The following is a 17,061-nucleotide window of genomic DNA, read 5'->3' on the forward strand; positions in this document are numbered from 1 at the left end:
GCTGCATTATTTGAACTCAGATGTCTTCATAATTTTATTGAAAAATCTTATTTTTCAATAAACAGGGTGCTATTTTTTCCACAGTCTTGCAAATGCGTTCCTGTAACTCTTTCTTTCTTTCATTCCTGAATTGAGTGCATCATCTTCCACTTGCTGAAACTAAAGATGTGTAACACTTCTCCTTCACATGCCCTGGACAGCCTACTCCTGTCTTCTTTAATTCCAAGAATTCTCCTTTTTATTTTTTTTTTTTTTTAATAGAAGGAAACACCCAGGTTCCAGGGAATTCTTTGTGAAACTCGTGATTATGAGTGAGGGTGGCAGGACTGTGTCTAATGACTCACAGGTGCAAAGCTGTACAGCCATGGAAAACTGTTTAAAAGCCGCTTGTGTGCCTGTGTGAGAAAGTCTGAAGCGAAACCCTCCTCCGACCCCGCAGTTTAGAAGCTCACGGTGGAGCTCTGCGAGCCTGTCAAGAGGTGGAACAAAAGCCCAGGGGGATGTGCAGGGACCTGCTCCCTCTCCTGGTAACAAGGGCAAAGCATCGGAGCGGTGAGCCCCTTTCCCTTCCCTTCCCTTCCCTTCCCTTCCCTTCCCTTCCCTTCCCTTCCCTTCCCTTCCCTTCCCCTCCCCGCTCCCCAGGGACCCTCCTAGGGAGGGGCTGCCTGGGGAAAGGTGGAGGTGTCAAAAGCAGGGACAGAAGAACTGAGGTGTCCAGGGAAGGGCAACAAAGCTGTGGAGTCTGGAGCTCAGGTCCTGTGCCAAGGAGCTGAAGGGACTGGGGCTGTACAGCCTGGAGAAAAGGAGGCTCAGAGGGGACCCGATGACTGCCCACAACTGCCTGAAAGGAGCCAGCTGGGAGTTGTGTCATCTGCCAAATAACAAGCAGTAGGACAAGTAGGGAAAGGATAAGGGGAAATGGCTTTCAACTGAGAGAGGATAGGTTTAGATTGGGTATTATGAAGAAATTCTTTACTTCTGAATGGGGGTAGTGAGACACTGGAACAGGTTTCCCAGAAAAGTGGTGGATGCCCCATTCCTGGAAGTAGTCAAGGCCAGGTTGGATGGAGCTTTGAACAAGCTGGTCTAGTGGAAGGTGCCCATGGCAGAAGAGTTGGAACTAGGTGATCTTTTAGGCTCCTTCCAACACAAACCACTCTGCAGTTCTATGAATTCCACAAATTTGTAACCATCACAACACAACGTTCAGTCATTTCTAGAACAGCAGCTGCTTTAGTATCTAAATTTGAGGGGAGTAACTATCAATTAGACAAAGATTTATTACCACGAATGCTCTAAGGAATTATTCAGATTCCAAAATTCCAAATTCCAAAAATTGAAAATACAAAAGTAACTGCAGGAAATATTCAGCCCTGTAGCTGTAACAATGCAATGCATAACAAGATCCAAGTTATGTAAAAATGAAACCATACACTAAAAATAGTAAAAAGCAAATACCAAAAGGATCTATTTGGGGGAAGATAGATGTGGCTCTACAAACCTTCTGGACAAAGCCATAGCAGTCTGCAGGAGATTTTGTGGTGCCTCAGTGAGCTCCTGTACTCCTCAGGCATGCTCACACACTAGGACAGCTAATGGGCATCTCACATGTAATTCTGCCTGCTCCACTCATAGGCAAAACATCTGTCTGAAGTCTGTGCACCTGGCCTCTTCACTGGCTGCCTAACTCCTGCCTGAGCTTCCTTGGAGACATACAAGTGAAAGACTTCTTGGGACATAGAGGCATTGTACTTTTCATATAAAAATGGGTGTTGCTGATTTTCAGAAATACTACTCAAAGATGATTCCTATTCAGGAATTTTAGTGCAGCAGGCTGACTTCTCTCTTGGTTGTAATGTGTTAAAGATGATATGGCTGACTTGGTACTATAATAGTGTGTCAAAATATGTTATCACGGTAAGAAATAGAAAACAGTTTCTTGTTGAGACCTATGTTCAGCATTATAACTGCATTTGGCAAAGCGCTCAAATGTTTGTTTGAAATTATATTTATGTCCCACTGATTTCAGTGGGACTGAAATAAATCCCAAATGCTCCACTTAGCTGAGAATTCAGGCTTAGTTTCATAAGCATCCCTCATCACTACTGAGTTCAGTGGAAGCTCAAGGTACTTGTTGTTCAGTAGGAAAAATAATATTTTACAAGGTATTATCTTAATGAAAAAATTATGTCTCCTTTCTGTCATTGGTGAAAGAGAGAAGCACAAGGCCATAATATGTTTAGTTGAATAAAAGAGCAGCACACTGGAATGCAGGGGCATATTAGGAAAGCCTCCAAATTTTGTACTTCCCTAATACATGATGTTACCATAAGATGCAATTTCTGGAGGCTGGGAGTTGATCTGCTAAAAGAGGAAAATTAATAAATAGAGCAAAGAAAGCATGAGTGTTGGTTTGGTATGATGCATTTAGTACTAGTTGCATGCTACAAAGTAAATAAATTCAGAAATCATTCAGAAAATGAAATAAATGACATACATTTCTGAGAGCCAAGGGACTGGAAGTCCAATGCTCCTAATTTGTTCCCTGGCCTAGCAGGCTGCAGACAGCTGTATTGTGTGTGTTTGCCTCACAGGCAATCTTTTTTTAAATTTTTTTTTTAAAAAGGAGATAACCACCATTCTCATGCAGCCCTGGTCACTTCCTCCACAGATCCTGATTCTGCTGGATGGTTTTTGCACTCTGAACTAATGTCTGAAAGGAGCTCAGCTGAAACCACAGTTTTTAGTATACTGATGGCATCAGGCTGGACAGGAACCATAACACCACTGCTCGCCCTACAGCCATCCTGAGGCACTTTCTTTCTATTTTGGACTGACCTGTTATGACTATGCCTGTGCACATCCCAGTTTGGAAAGGAGAGTTCAATATGACAAGACAGTAGGAAGATATTTTGAGTGCAATCCCACCTCTAAGGATCTCTATTGGCCTGACTTGTATAATTTGGACTCTGTAGCTATGAGAAAGTGTGGACAAGAGCCTTAACTCGTGTGAAAGACACATGAAACTGAGTAAATGTTTGTTTTAGGAACAGTAACTGCTCATCGCTACAGATCATTAAGTAAAGGTAACAAACAGAAAAGAAAACAGCAAGACTGTTCTGTATATTTCCATTATTTTACCATTCTCATGCATGGCAGTTGTATGCCAGTTTATAGACAGGATACTTTTTTGTTTCCGTTCCTGTCTTTTTATAATATTAAGTAAAAGCTTTGCCTGGATTGAACATAAAAGGTGATCCTCAGACCACAGAACGAGTCAGTGTTATGAAGAAAGGGCAGCCAGGTTCAACTGGTTGCAAGTTTAGGGGAAATGAGCCATCATGTATTCAGGTCCCCAGGACTGCAGACCTACATAGCATAAAACTGCCTTCGAGACCAGTCTTTAGTGGCCAGCCTGGTTTTAGGGGTCGGATGAGCTGATGGTGGAGATATGAAGAAGGGAATGTTACAAGTTACATCTCACAAGGTGCTTTCACCTGAAACCACAGCAGGAAGCCTCAGGGCTGGCTCTCCTTTCGTGCTTTGGGCACGGTGATCATCCCTGCAGCCACCCAGCACTCCCCAGCCTAAACCCTGCCATGGGCCTGATGAGCCAGAGAAGGAGGGTGACCAAAGGGGCCTTTAGCCCATGCATTAGCACCACCTGATACAGTATATCTCCTCTGGGGCAGGGTGAGGAAGATGCCTCAGACCGTGACCATCACAGCTGTATGCAGCTGTATCCAGCTGTATCCATCCAATAAACCCCAGTGAAGAGCAGGGCCAGAGGGAAACACAAATCCTTCAACAACCTGAGCCATGCATTCTCTGTGCACAGCCACTGCATTCTTCATTCCTCAGTGCTATGGGTCACAAAAATAGCCATCCTGATTCAGAAAGCTGCCACCTCTGGCTATATATAGGCTGTTCTGTGTGTGGTTCAACACCGAGCTCTTCACGCACATTAACATCCCATTGTGTCATGCAAGGCAGTGTCAGCACTGCCCGCTGGTCAAAGAATACAGCACACAGGGGAGGGCCACAGCCTGTGAACAGCAGTCACCCTCTCTGCTGCCTTAGAATAACAGGCTTGGGAAATCAGTAGGACTTGTCATGGTTGTGTCCCCGTGTGCCTCCGTGCCTGTGGGGTGCAGGAGAGGAGCTGCCGTGCTGCACGTGGATGAAAACTGCAGTCACCACCAGAGAGGAACCAGATGAAGCTCGGATGTTCTTTTGTGAATGAAGCTTGTGCCCTGGTGACCCACCTCAAGCAGAGGGGGAAGAGAGGGGATGTTACTAAATATGCATTCTCAGAAGCGAGCAGAGTGCAAGCTCATCGCTCCCTACAGAATGCACATGCGTGGAGTGGCCCGGAAAGCACCAGACGCTGCTTGTTAAAAATTGGCATCTCTTCAACACAGCTACCAGTGATTTTTCTGTAAAACACATTAAGATTCAGTATAAATGCCTTTATGGATTTCACACCACATTAAAAGGAGTGAGTGATTGACTACATTCCCAGTAGCTTATTTTTCATCCTTTGACAGCTGTTAACCAGACAGAAGCATTATTAGTTCAATTTCTCATGCTGTAAAAATATTTGGATATAGGAATTTGGCCAAATTTTTCCTTCTTGTTTCTGGTTTCCTATGAGAGTTGGTCAGATCTTTTTGACAAATCCAAGAGTGTAGCTAGCACAGCATCTTAGCATGAATCCTGGGTTTAGAGCCAAGCCTCCAGGTTTGCTAAGCAGGTTTGAAGCTCAAGGTAAAGAGACACAAGCTCTAATTACAGCACTCCTAAGCAAAGTTTCAGGGTTATCAGGGCTTTAATATGGTTTTGCTCTTCACAAAAATAAGTGCTGCTTATGGGGTATGGGGTGTCTGGTTCAAAAGAAGGATCTCCCTGACACAGTCAGTAGAGGGCATAGGAAAAATTTATATTGAATGCTAATGCTGATGTGAATCTGTTTTTATCTTGTATAGACTGCAGACAGGAGAATGTCCTTCCTGTTCATCAATCTCAGCAGTCTTTATTAGAACTTCTTTACTAAAACTTTAAAAACTTCTGTTCTATCTGTGTGTCTTCTGAAATTTGCCGTCTCTCAAGGCAAACTCCTTTGCAATCAAGTGCTGAAGTTCTTGTAGTGTAAAGTATGGAAAGAAAAGAGTTTTCCAAATGCCTCAATACTGCTGGCAGAGTTTATAGCATCTGCTAAGGCCCCCAGGAAATTTACACTACCCAGGCATTATTCATCATTTCAAGCAAAATGACTCTGCAAAGCAAGGAGATAGCTACACAGCATCGAAGTGAATTAACTGCTCTGCATTCAATTCAGAGAAGCCAACAACAGAGCCTGAGTGTTTCCAAGACATTCAGGTGCCACAGACAATCCTACTTCTCTCCCTCAAGCACAGGGCTCCACCAGTTCTGTGACAGGAAATCAAGGGACTTGGTAAATCACAGCCGTGTCTTAAAGAATTCCTCGTGTTCTGGGAAGCAAACACTTGAACCTTTCTCAGTATGGTCATCTGAATATGAATTACACAATTTCACAGAGCATACAGAGAGAAAGTTTTGGACCGACTATAGAAGCAATTTTAACACCTACTTTACTGGAATATAGTTATTTTCAAATCAAGTCTGAATTTTGAAATGTAAATGTTACAGGTCAAAGCTAAATTACAAATTAAGTTCTGTTTCTCAAATGTTTAAATAATTTTCTTTTTAATAGGCACACCAGAGACAGGCATATTACAGGAGTGTAAAGCATTTACTAGTGAGCAGCATAAAACAGCTACTGCAACTCTGAAGTCTGCAATTTTAGCATTCTTAAACAACACTAAGTACTTGTTTCTTGTTCCAACTAAACTATTTATGATTTTATATGCAGATATATAACATTCTAAGTAAGCTAATGGCAGAGAAAATGTACGTTCAACTTCCCCTCAGTTTTGATGCAAGTTGCAGGGTTTTGCTTTCCACACCATGGGAAGAATAAAAGTGCCAGCAAGGAAACTCTTCCTTGTAGCTAAAAATCATACAGAAGCTTCATAAAGTGAGCAAACAACTGCCAACCAAGGAGAAAACAGCGCTGTCATGTCCACTTCAATCATAAAGAATATGTTCACACTGTAGAGCATTCATGTTTCCATTTGATAGATCAGGAAAGGGGTTCTGATTTTTCAGGAGTTTCAAAAAAAGCAATATCTCATACTCTTAGGTTCCCTGCTTGTCCAAAGGCTTTCTGCCACACTCCTACACTCCCAGGATAGAGCTATGTCAGGTAGGGCAGGGAAGCTGTCCCTGAATAATCACCCAACTCTTGCAAATAACAAGCAATGGGGCAGAAGAAAATGGCCTTCAGTTGTGCCAGAGGGGGTTTAGATTTAGATTGGATACAGGAAAAATTTCTTCACCAAAAGGGTTTTCAAGCCCTGGAACAGGCTGCTCAGGAAAGCCCTGGAGTCACCAGTGCTGGAAACATTTTAAAAAGTTGTACCTGTGTCACTCAGGGTCATGGTTTAGTGGTGAACAGTGTGGTGCCATGTTGGAACCCTGGTCACTGAGAATTTTAGACTTTCTGTGCTGACAGGCACTGACCCCAAGAGAACACTGCATTTGACCTGAGGCCATGGAGAAGGCCTCCAAAATTGAATAATAGAACTGGGATTATGGGTGAGTAGTTTGAATAGAAGTGTGTAATATCATATGGTGGAAAACTTAGAATTTAAGGTTTTAGAATATATATAAAGCAAGATGGAGGTTTTAGGGTAGAGGTTTCCTTCTACTTCACCATCTTCTGCATAGGTTTAGGTGATTTTGTGTAATTGGATAAAAAAGTCTGCATTGCAGGCCACGGGTGGTTGGTTATTGGGTTAAAAGCAAAAATAATTTAGGTGTCATTTCTTAATTGGACAATTTACCCTTAAAAGGCCTTGTAGAGAGAGAGATATGTCTCCATTTTTAGTTTGTTAGCTTGAAGTGCTGTAGAACTCACAGTTTGTGAAACTGTAATATAGATAAGGAATATTTAACATCTGAGTCTGAACAAGAAATACCATCTTGCACATTTAATACCAACCCTGGCAAAAAAAAGAAGATAAAACAAGAGTGTTGGGTTAATGGCTGGACTCGATGATCTTGGAGGTCTTTTCCAAACTACATGATTCTGTGACTCTGTGATTCCAATGAGTGAGCCCTGAGCACAGAGCGAGGACACACCATTTGTGCACCAAGCACAGCCTGACTGACTCATGCAAAACTGAGCAAAATAAATCCCAAAACAGTGGGATTGCTGCATGACAAAAGATTTCAGTTACATGGCAGCCCTGTGGCTGGGATCTGAGAGGGTACCTGTGTCTGTCAGAGCACTATTCTTGCACAGCTGTGGTGCCCAACACCAGGCAGGGGTCTCCTCTCCCTGCACAACTCACTTTCTTCTTCGAATCTGCCCCACCCAACAAGGGCACTATAGAGTAGTGAACAGGGTCATACAGCAAAGTGATTGCTGCCAAACACCATGTATGAGGCATTAGGTCCAGTATTCACATGAATTAAAAGAGAAACCTACTTTTATTTTCCTAGGCTTATTCATATAATTAATTAATATCTCAATCAGCCAAGAACAGGCAAAGACAGAACAGTATTTCAGTGCATTCCTTGGGGAAACACTGCACAGAGACAGCACAATTAATTTAGACAAGATCCATTTAGATAGCAAGTTAATTTTAATGGCTAGAAGTAGACAGGAGAACCTTTTTCAGAAAACACCAAGAAAGTAAAATTTCTTTTGCCTTACCTGTTGTCTGTCTCCATTTTGTTTGAAGGCAAAGACAGGCAGAAAACATAGCAAAACTTATGTTGAATTTCTGCAGATTTCTGGGGCATTCAGGCCAGGTAAGAGAGAAACTCACTGCTGCTTTACTGGGTAGGCAAATTTGTCCCCCAACTCATCTATCCATTGAAATAGTATCAAAGCCTGAAATTACACAATGTCTGGCTTAACTGCATTAAAATCAGTTCTCTTATGTATTCTCTCTCCCAGTATTAGAAATACAGCTCGCCAGAGCTAAGTCAATTAATTAATTAGATATTTTTTTGCCTGTCTTGCAGTGATCTGACCGAACATGGGGGTAAGGGGGAGGGATAGCAAATAATCCTCATTCAATTTATAAGCAAACTAGGTTACTGTAAAGTTGTCCTTGTCACGGAGTGCCAAAGTGCAGTATGCAGTTCTCGCCTCCTTGTGGGTTGCCATCTGCCATTGCAACTCCCTCTCCTTCCTCTGGCTCCCTGTTGGGGTAAAGTTGATGTCAGAGGCTTTGGCAAGCAGTGGAAAAAAAAAAAATAAATCCAACACTGTGAGTTTTCTACAGGCCAGTGCAGTCTGTTTCTAATATTGTTTCAGTCTGTGCCTTCAGGAAATAAAATTAAACAGAGCTTGTGCTGCTCTCGGGCTCAGTCTCTAAATTGCTGTAAAACAAGTGCACTGGAGAGCCTCTGTTCAGCCCAGGAGATGGGATTGTTGCAGGGAAATGTTCTGCATTTTCACACCACACTGCAACACTCAGTGACTATGCCACACTGTAGTGAAACTTTTAAAGCTTGAATAACCCATCTTTGGGCATTTAAAAATTGCTTCCAGTGTTTGAGTTCAACAACTGCATCTCTTAACAGCTCATGGGATGCTCTTTCTTGCAGTGTAAAGTTCTTCTGCCTGTGTTTGCACAGGTCATTCATTACAGTCAAGCAGAGATTAGGCTCTACTCAAGGAAAATTTCACTATGAAATCATAAGGCAAAATGGGATTTGCTGATTGCCATGAAATAACCAACAAATTGGAACTGGAGAAAGTATCTGCTTCTACCTCCCCAGTCAGCTTCCATCCAGGCTACTCTTGCAGCATGAAATAAAAGTCCTGACCAGGATCACACATTCTCTGAAAAACAAAGCAGATTTCAGTAACTGTTTGCTGCTATAGCTGACCCCATCTATGGTGTTTATAGGAAAGGAATATTAACTGACCACAAATGAAGAAGATGCCTCTGTCTGTCCAGGAAATCTCTCCTGTAGCTATCTCAAACCCACTTTTACATCCAAATGGATATTTACTTTCCTGGCTTTTTTAGAAAAAAAAGTAGGACACAGTGTAAACTTACTAGTTTATGAAGTGTTAATTATACTTTAATTTTATGCTTGTGCAAGACAGAACCTGAACTTTTTGGGCAAAATTTGTTCAGTAAAGACCTTGACATTCATGTCAAATACAAGGTCTGAATGTTGGGCAAGAGGAATGTTCAGGAGAGGCTCTTTTATATATGTGGTTCCATCATTTCATTCTCACATCACAGTGCAACAGAGGGAAATGAAGTCCAATGAGTTATTTAGGTAACTCTTGTTATAACCTATATTTTATTCTATTTTAAGTTTGTAAAAATGTAATTTTAAATGAGATAGACATGTCTGGCTCTTTGGAGCTAAGCAGGCAATTAATAGAAACCAGTGCAATCTAAGCACCCTGACTCACGTTCCCAGAGGCAAAGAGCTGCTGTGGCTTAGGATGCTCTATTTTGCAGATTAGTTTTCTCACAGCAGTGTCAGCAATAAAATGTTTGTACCTCAGCCACCGCAATGCCAGAGCAGATATATCACTGAAAATTCATCTTCATCAGAGATTTAAACAAGTACGCCTGTACCAGACCAGGAACAAAGGCTTTCTTCTTCCAGCTCCTCTACAAAAATGCTATTTCTAGGCAGTGGGGCAAGGACGACATCTGAGGATAGCAGGACTAGATTTTTCAGAGCTTCTCTCTAGGTGCTGTACAGCTGGTGGGAGCAGGACTGGGTGTCAGCACCCATGGCAAGATGTTTCCTCAGGTCCCTACTCGATATTACTGCCAGAGCAGGAATTAGCAAAGAAAGGAAAGGTTTTCCTCCAAAGTTCACTGAATGACTGTCCATTTTTCCAGACAAAAGGCAGCACTTAACGCCATCATCGCACTGAAAAGGAATATTCTTGAACAAACCCTCCCACAAAAGTGGCTTGTTTTATGTGAGGTGTAAAAAGATTTCACGCTAAAATAAATTAACAATTATTTGCCATGATGCAGCAACCCTCTCTTTTCAGAGTCATTCATGCAGCTTTACCCTGGGCAATATATATAGATCTATCTGTCCCGTGGCTATAAGTCTTCACACAAATCTGCCAGGCATTCAGCTCTAATACCCTTCACATGAGGCTACTGGTTCAGCTTGTATCTATTGCTTAATCAATGAGCAATAAAACTCCAGCCACTGCCAAACTGCTGCTTCAGCTAATAAAGGCTTGGTCTGCTTTGCCAGTGTATCCTAATTACTCATAATGAAATAATCTAAGTAGATCTGATATATTTGGAGGTTATATTTTTTTTCTTTTACCAAAATGGAAACTTAGTAAGTCTTGGAGTTTTATTCCTCACTGAATTACTTTTTAATTGGACCTGTTTGCCTCAGCTACTATTTGTAGCTGTAGCTCTCCCCTCTTCAGTATAGAGGGAAATCTTTTAACACCATCACCTACATGGCTGCAGCAGACTGTAAAATACCACCATCCATCCCTGGATGGAGACAGATTTAATATCCATCCTTTTGCCCCAGTGGTTTAGAAAAACTGACTGGTGGTGTTGCACCTTCTCTGGACTGACAAAGATAATAGCAGCAGGCTTGGTTTGTACCAGTAGCAGACTGTAAAGGGATTGGGAGCAGCCTCATAAACACAGTACCAGTAACAAATATCAATAATTTATCATGTAGTTCTGTTCCCTGTGCCTCTGTGTTACAGAGGGCACTGAGCTGAGCCTGTGCATATTGCAGAAATCTCTGGCTGGGCTGTAAAGGATCCTTGGACCTTAGCACGCAATAATAAGATCAACAAAGACAGTTTCGGGGGGAATCTGCTCTGAAACAGCTCAATTCCTATCTCCTGAGTTCCTGAAGATTAAATAGCTACTGGAGAGCCAGAAGCACTGGAGGTCTGTTGAGACAGGTAGGCATGCCTGCCCTGCAAGCAGTGGTTTGTAAATCCAGAAAGGATTCTATGAAAGAAAGGGTTCTGTGGAAACAACTGCAGTGACACGGAGGTAAAGGCTCTTATAGACTTATAGAAACCCTGCTTAGTGGCTGAGGGGAACAGATTAATCTCCCAGTCAGCCAGCAGTGAAAAATCTTATGTCTCTTTACATTTCCATGGTTTGAAAATATGCAGGTAGTTAGAATGCCTTACAACAACAATGAAAAAAAAATCCCAGAGTAACACCCTTAGTGGTTAAAGTGTAGGAAAGATGCTTGTGAGAATTTTCCTGTATTGGTGCCCATTCTGCTGTCATTTGGGGGAAGAAATCTCTCTGCAGTGAGTAAAACATGGCTTCCTTTCTAAAAGCCTGGTAAAATATTTTTAATTGGTGGATGAATTATAGCCTTTCTAATATGGTGTGCAAATGTTGGGACACTTTTAACATAATTTCCAGTCATGCTCATTGGAAATACTTTATTCAGAAATGCCTGGTTTGTTCTCTGCAGAGTTTGCAGATGTAGATGGGGTAAGTGGAGAAATAGCTGCTGCTCTCCAGTTCTGGAAAGGCCTGGATCTCAGTGCAAGGTTTGCAGGAAGTACCAGAGACAGAATAGTTAGAAAAAGTATATACATTGCATATATGGAGGCCAAGGCTGATCATCTTCCCTATTGTGATATTTTTCATAGAATCATAGCTTGGGCTGGAAGGGACCTGTCTTTCATGTGCCTTGGTATAGCTTCTGGGTGGATCTGTTCTGTGATCTTCCCAGCTGCAGAAGTGAGGATGACAGGTTGCTAATTCCCAGGGCTCTCAAGGTACAATATCTCCCTTTTTCCAGTCACCTGGGACTTCACTTGACTGCCATGACTTTTCACACATCATGGAGAGTGGCTTGGCAAGTATGTCAGCCAATTCCCTCAAAACTCTGGGATACATCTCATCAAGTCTCATAGATCCATGGATCTTCAAATTCCTCTGTGGCTTCCAAACCTGATCTTCCCTTGCAGCACCCTCCAGGGAGGGTAAGAGGTGTGGGAAGAGAGGTTGCCAGTGAAGACAGAAGCAAAAACGTTGCCTTCTCCTCATTCACTGTTACCAGCATTGTTTCTCTGTCTCTGTGTGTGTGTAACCTCCTCCAATCTTCCTTTTCTGACATACCTGTAGAAGCTCTTCTACTCTGTGTATCCCTTGTCAATTTCGGCTCCAGCTGCACCTGGGCCTTCCTAACCCCACCCCTATACAACTGAGCAACATTCCTTTACTCATTCCAGGATGCTTGTGCCTGCCTCCCCTATCTGTGCATTTTCTTCTTGCCCTTTAGCCTGACCAGCAAGTCCCAAATCAATTATGCTGGTCTCTTGTATTCCTTCCGTGATTTCTTACATCTGGGGATTGCTGGCTCTTGTGCTCTATGGGAAAGCATTTTTAAGGAGCTGCCAGCTCTGATCTGCTCCTTTTCACTGAGGGCAGTTTCCCAGGGGTACCTATTGACTAACTCCTGAAGAGCTGGACTTTTGCTTTCCTGAAGTTCAGGGTCCTGACTCTTTGTCTGATCCCTATCCGTCAGTACTGAAACTCCACCAGTTTGTGATCACTGCAGCACAGGCTGACTCCAATCTTGATGTGCCCAAGTGGTTCTCTTGTGTTGGTGACCATGAGATCCAGTATCACATCCCCTCTGGTAGGGCTGTCTATTACCTGGCTTAGGAAGTCATCCTCCCTGCATTCCAGGAGTCTGCTGGATTTCCTATAGCTTACTGTGCTTCCTTCCCACATGTTGAAATTGTTGAAGTCCCCCAGCAGGAGAAGAGCTATGAGCATGGTTCCTTGTGCAGCTGTGCAGCCTATTCCTTTATCAATAGGTTCCCCTTGAATAGTAAGAAACCAAATAAAATTTGCAGTGCAGCTCCACTGCCATAAAGTTCAAAGGTATTTTTGGTTATATATCAAAGAGGAGGATTATGTGCAAATCTTGAGTTTAGATGATTGTGCATGGCTCAGGTAGCAGCTGCACCTGGAATTATGGGCACTTCTAATCCACACAGCATAAAAGTCAGTGCACTGATAAAAATAAACAAAAAATATGGTCCAGGGCAACAAATAGGATTTTAGGCTTTAGTGCTTGTTTTGGCTGGCATACAGTTAATTTTCTTCACAGTAACTGGTATGAGCTATACTTTGGCTTTGTGCTGGAAGTGGGGTTGATAACACAGAGATATTTTAGCTGTTGCTAAGCAGGGCTTGCACAGTGTCAAGGCTTTTTCTGTTCCTCACACCACTCCACCAGTGAGCAGGCAGTTTGGAGGGGACACAGCCAGGACAGGTGACCCCAACAGACCAAAGGGATATCCCACACCATATGGCATCATGCTCAGCATATAGAGCTGGAGGAAGAAGGAAGGTGGGGACATTTGGGGTTATGGTTTTTCTCTTCCTGAGTCACTCTCACATGTGATGGAGCCCTGCTTCCCTGAGGCTGGCTGAACACCTGCCTGCCCATGGGAAGAGGTGAATTAATTCCTTGTTCTGTTTTGCTTGTGCATATGGCTTTTAAGACTTTTCTAACTTTTACCCTCCTGATTCTCCACCCCATAGTGCTGGTAGGGGACTGAGTGAGCAGCTCTGTGGGGCTGAGTTGCCAGCTGACGTTAAATCACAAGCACCCATAAAAGAAATTTGTATTACATGGAGGACGTATGAGACAAATTTTGTACTATCTAGCATAGCAAATACTCAAGAGAGAAGCAAGCAGGCTTTATAAATACTTTCAAACAGACAGCACAAATGAAAGAAGGGAATTATTCAGTCTCAGAAAATAGTAGGTCAAAAAGAAAGGCCCTCAAGCTGGGGAAAGTTTAGATTACAAAAAGCTCTTCATGGAGCAATTAGATGGTCATATGTATATACCTGAAAAGAACTGAAAAATGTGTTTTGATTGTTTAAAAGTTGCCATTAGAGTGTCAGAGCAAATCCCTATCGAAAATTGCCTGCAGTAGCACAGAATGAGACATGCTCTTGGTTTATGGAATTAATAAAGGCAGCTAACTGGGAAAGAGCTCTGGTGCCTGAGTAACCCTGTACCTGGTATTTTATATCTTCTGCAAAGTAGGCAGAAAAGTGTTAATATGTAGTCAGAATAAAAAGTCATTATTCTGGCTGCAGTGAGTTTCACACTTCTTTTACTGTGTTGTCGATTTCTACATATGTCAGTATGAAATCCACTTCTCTTGCTGTATGTATTTAAGTAAAGTTTAAAGAAAACAGAAAATGTCTTTGTCAGAAGGCCATGCTGTCCTTTAAATGCATGGAAAAGGACTGAATGATCTCAGTTGTGACACTAGTATCTACCCTTTAACATATATTATTTCCCTCACCAGTGAAGTCAATAGGAATAGTAGTTTCCCCCTTCTACACTTTTTTATGGATCACATGCCAAAAGTACATGATGTGGTTTACTTTGGAATTTTTTTCATTAATATCTGCAAAGTAATAAGTGGAGTCAATAGTACTCTAGAAATAGGGGTACAGTCTTATCTAAACTGCTTTTTTGATAACAGAATAAAGAATTAGAATGGATTCACATTTGCTAATTTGTTTTCTCCACATGGACAGCTCTTCGTGTAACAGCACTTCAGATATAAAGCATTTAAACGGTTACTGTGTTATAGCTTTTTCTGCTTTTCTGAGAAAAAGTCGTTGATGTTCTTTTCTAAAAAAGAATAAAGGTTAAATGTGATTTTATGAAGAAAAGCACATTTCTTTTCATAGCAAAATAATTTTAAGGCAGGCCAACCTTGAGTTCAAACTAATTGGTAAGATTCCTTCAAATTAGTTATGGATTGTCACTGTCAAAATCTGTTTCTTTACAGTAGCATGACATTTTCCATCCCTTAAGTTCTCACAGAAACATGCATAAATTTTGATGACAGAGCTTTCAGAAAGCCTGTAAAATACATGTCTCAAATGTGGCTATAGTCCTAAACTATTTTTAGGAATTAGAAAGGATAATACTGTAACATCAGATCATTTCAAGTTAGCAGTGACAACTGCTCAAACCAGTTCCTTAAAAGGCTCAGAACTGGGAGTGACAAAGACTGATTAAATTAATTGGCTCTGGGAAATTCCCAAAGACTTTCCCGTGTTTCTTGTGCAAAAGAGATAAAACTCACAACTATTCCAACTTTCCTACGTTCATGAAAGATAAATGCATCCAGAGTTCCTCCTGCTTTGGAAATGTTTTTGGAGAGCATGTTCTACAGATACATAAACTACTTGGCACTGTGCTTACTCCACATTTATGCTGATGTGAATAAAATCTGGAGGGTCTCCTCAGAATAAAGTCTATTTTAATACACCCAGAGCAAAGCCTTAAGATAGATAGTCTCTCCTCCCATTTAATTCACAAAGTCCATTTTCTAAAAATGTCTAGTTCATATTAGTCAGTGTATTGTTCTAATAAATAATTCCTTAATTGATTTTACAACATTATATGGAAGACTGAAAGTTTATAAATATTTCAGTCATATGGAGTTCAAAAATAAGAATATCTTAAGGACTCTGTAGGCATCCATCAGATGAGTGAAGAAAGATAAATGAGGACATGTATCATTATCCAATTAAATGCTACAACCCCATCTGTAAACTAATGAGAATTCATTACAAAGATACTAGAGAAAAGCAGATTACCTTGGATTTATGGAAAGGCAAATCTGGTTTTGCTTATTGTTTGTTTGTTGTTTTCAAAGTCCTTACAAACGAACAGCCACCACCTTCTTTATTGTGCTTTTCTAGTTTTTCCTCTCTGTGAAGTAGAAAAGATTGATATTAGAAAGCTGATTCAGATCCAGTCAAATCTGTCAATCGTCTTTGTGAAACACCTGAGCTTAAGGCAGGGCTGCTTCTTCATTTGCATTCTCACACAACCTTAGCAAGTGTCAGCTGGAGAAGACTTTCGAGTGACCACTGATGATATAGTCCCACTTCCATGTATGATTTTTCTGGAGAGATTTTGCACTGACCTGAAAATTATGAAGAAGGGCTGGAAGAGACTGTGATAGGGGACACATAAAACTGGGATAATCGGCCACAATACCCTAGAGTCACATAATCCTTTAAGGTTAGAAAAGACCTTTAGGATCATTGAATCCAACCATCAACACAGCATGGTCAAGTCCACCACTAAATTCTATCACTAAGTGCCACATCTCCATATTTTTTAGCATCTCCAAGGATGGTGACTGCACCACTTCTCTAGGCAGCCTGTTCCAATGCTCTTTCAGTGAACAAATCTTTCCCAATATCCAATCTAATATCATATCTAGGGAAAAGATGCAAACAGAAATGAGTTAGGAGACCAGTGTGAGATGGCATGCAGCACCAGCTCTTCTCAAAGCATCCAATCCCTGCACCAGCATTTCTCATTTTTTCAGGTTTAAATAAAAAAGTAACTGGGTTTGCAGTGAAAATTCTAGCTCCCCATTGGATCAGATATTGGAAAGTACAAATAAACGTGTTTTGTAAGGATACAGATGAACATGCCCCTTCAGGGCTTGCTTCTTTATGTTAATCATTATAATTAAATATGAATTCGTTTTGAGAGGGTCTTGCTGAGCTCTATGGATTGTTTTGGTGTCTCAGGCCAGGAAGAGGCGTGTGATGCCCTCTGAGGCAAGTGAAAGCTGGATGTGTTTGTATGGGAAACTGGTGGCCTACAGACAACTTTTGAAGTCAGAAAGCCTGAGCACCAACCTCTGTGCTGGTAAGACACACAGAGGTTCTGTGTTCATACAAGAGCTCCCCGTTGGACAGGAGCTCCTTACCCACCTAGATGCTGTGAGCTGTCCATCAAGGTCTGTCAGAGGAAGCCTCATTCCAGTAATCCCTGCTGACGCACAGTTAAGAACTTTAAAGCACTGATGTAAATTGCAGCAGTCTGGCAGCTGCTATAAATTGTATCCAAGTAGGGCTGGATCAATAAAATCCAAAGCCTCCTTGGATTTTGCTCTTC

General features: G+C 41.7%; 2 long non-coding RNA genes across 2 annotated transcripts in view; one reads left to right on the top strand and one right to left on the bottom strand.

Annotated features, from left to right (window-relative positions):
• The window catches only part of LOC148225421 (uncharacterized), a 65,483-nt gene that overhangs the window by 40,641 nt on the left and 7,781 nt on the right, over positions 1 to 17,061 (top strand). The gene's annotated exons all lie outside the window — the stretch shown is intronic.
• The window catches only part of LOC148225422 (uncharacterized), a 76,331-nt gene that overhangs the window by 35,683 nt on the left and 23,587 nt on the right, over positions 1 to 17,061 (bottom strand). The window contains exons 2-3 of the long non-coding RNA XR_015807278.1: positions 15,741 to 15,855; positions 7,802 to 8,295 (exon numbers count right to left, since the gene is read on the bottom strand). This is a non-coding gene — a long non-coding RNA (uncharacterized LOC148225422). The remainder of the gene's footprint in view (positions 1 to 7,801; positions 8,296 to 15,740; positions 15,856 to 17,061) is intronic.

This window comes from Sturnus vulgaris, chromosome 1, assembly GCF_052056855.1.
Source record: "Sturnus vulgaris isolate bStuVul1 chromosome 1, bStuVul1.hap1, whole genome shotgun sequence".
Taxonomy (NCBI): Eukaryota; Metazoa; Chordata; class Aves; order Passeriformes; family Sturnidae; genus Sturnus; species Sturnus vulgaris.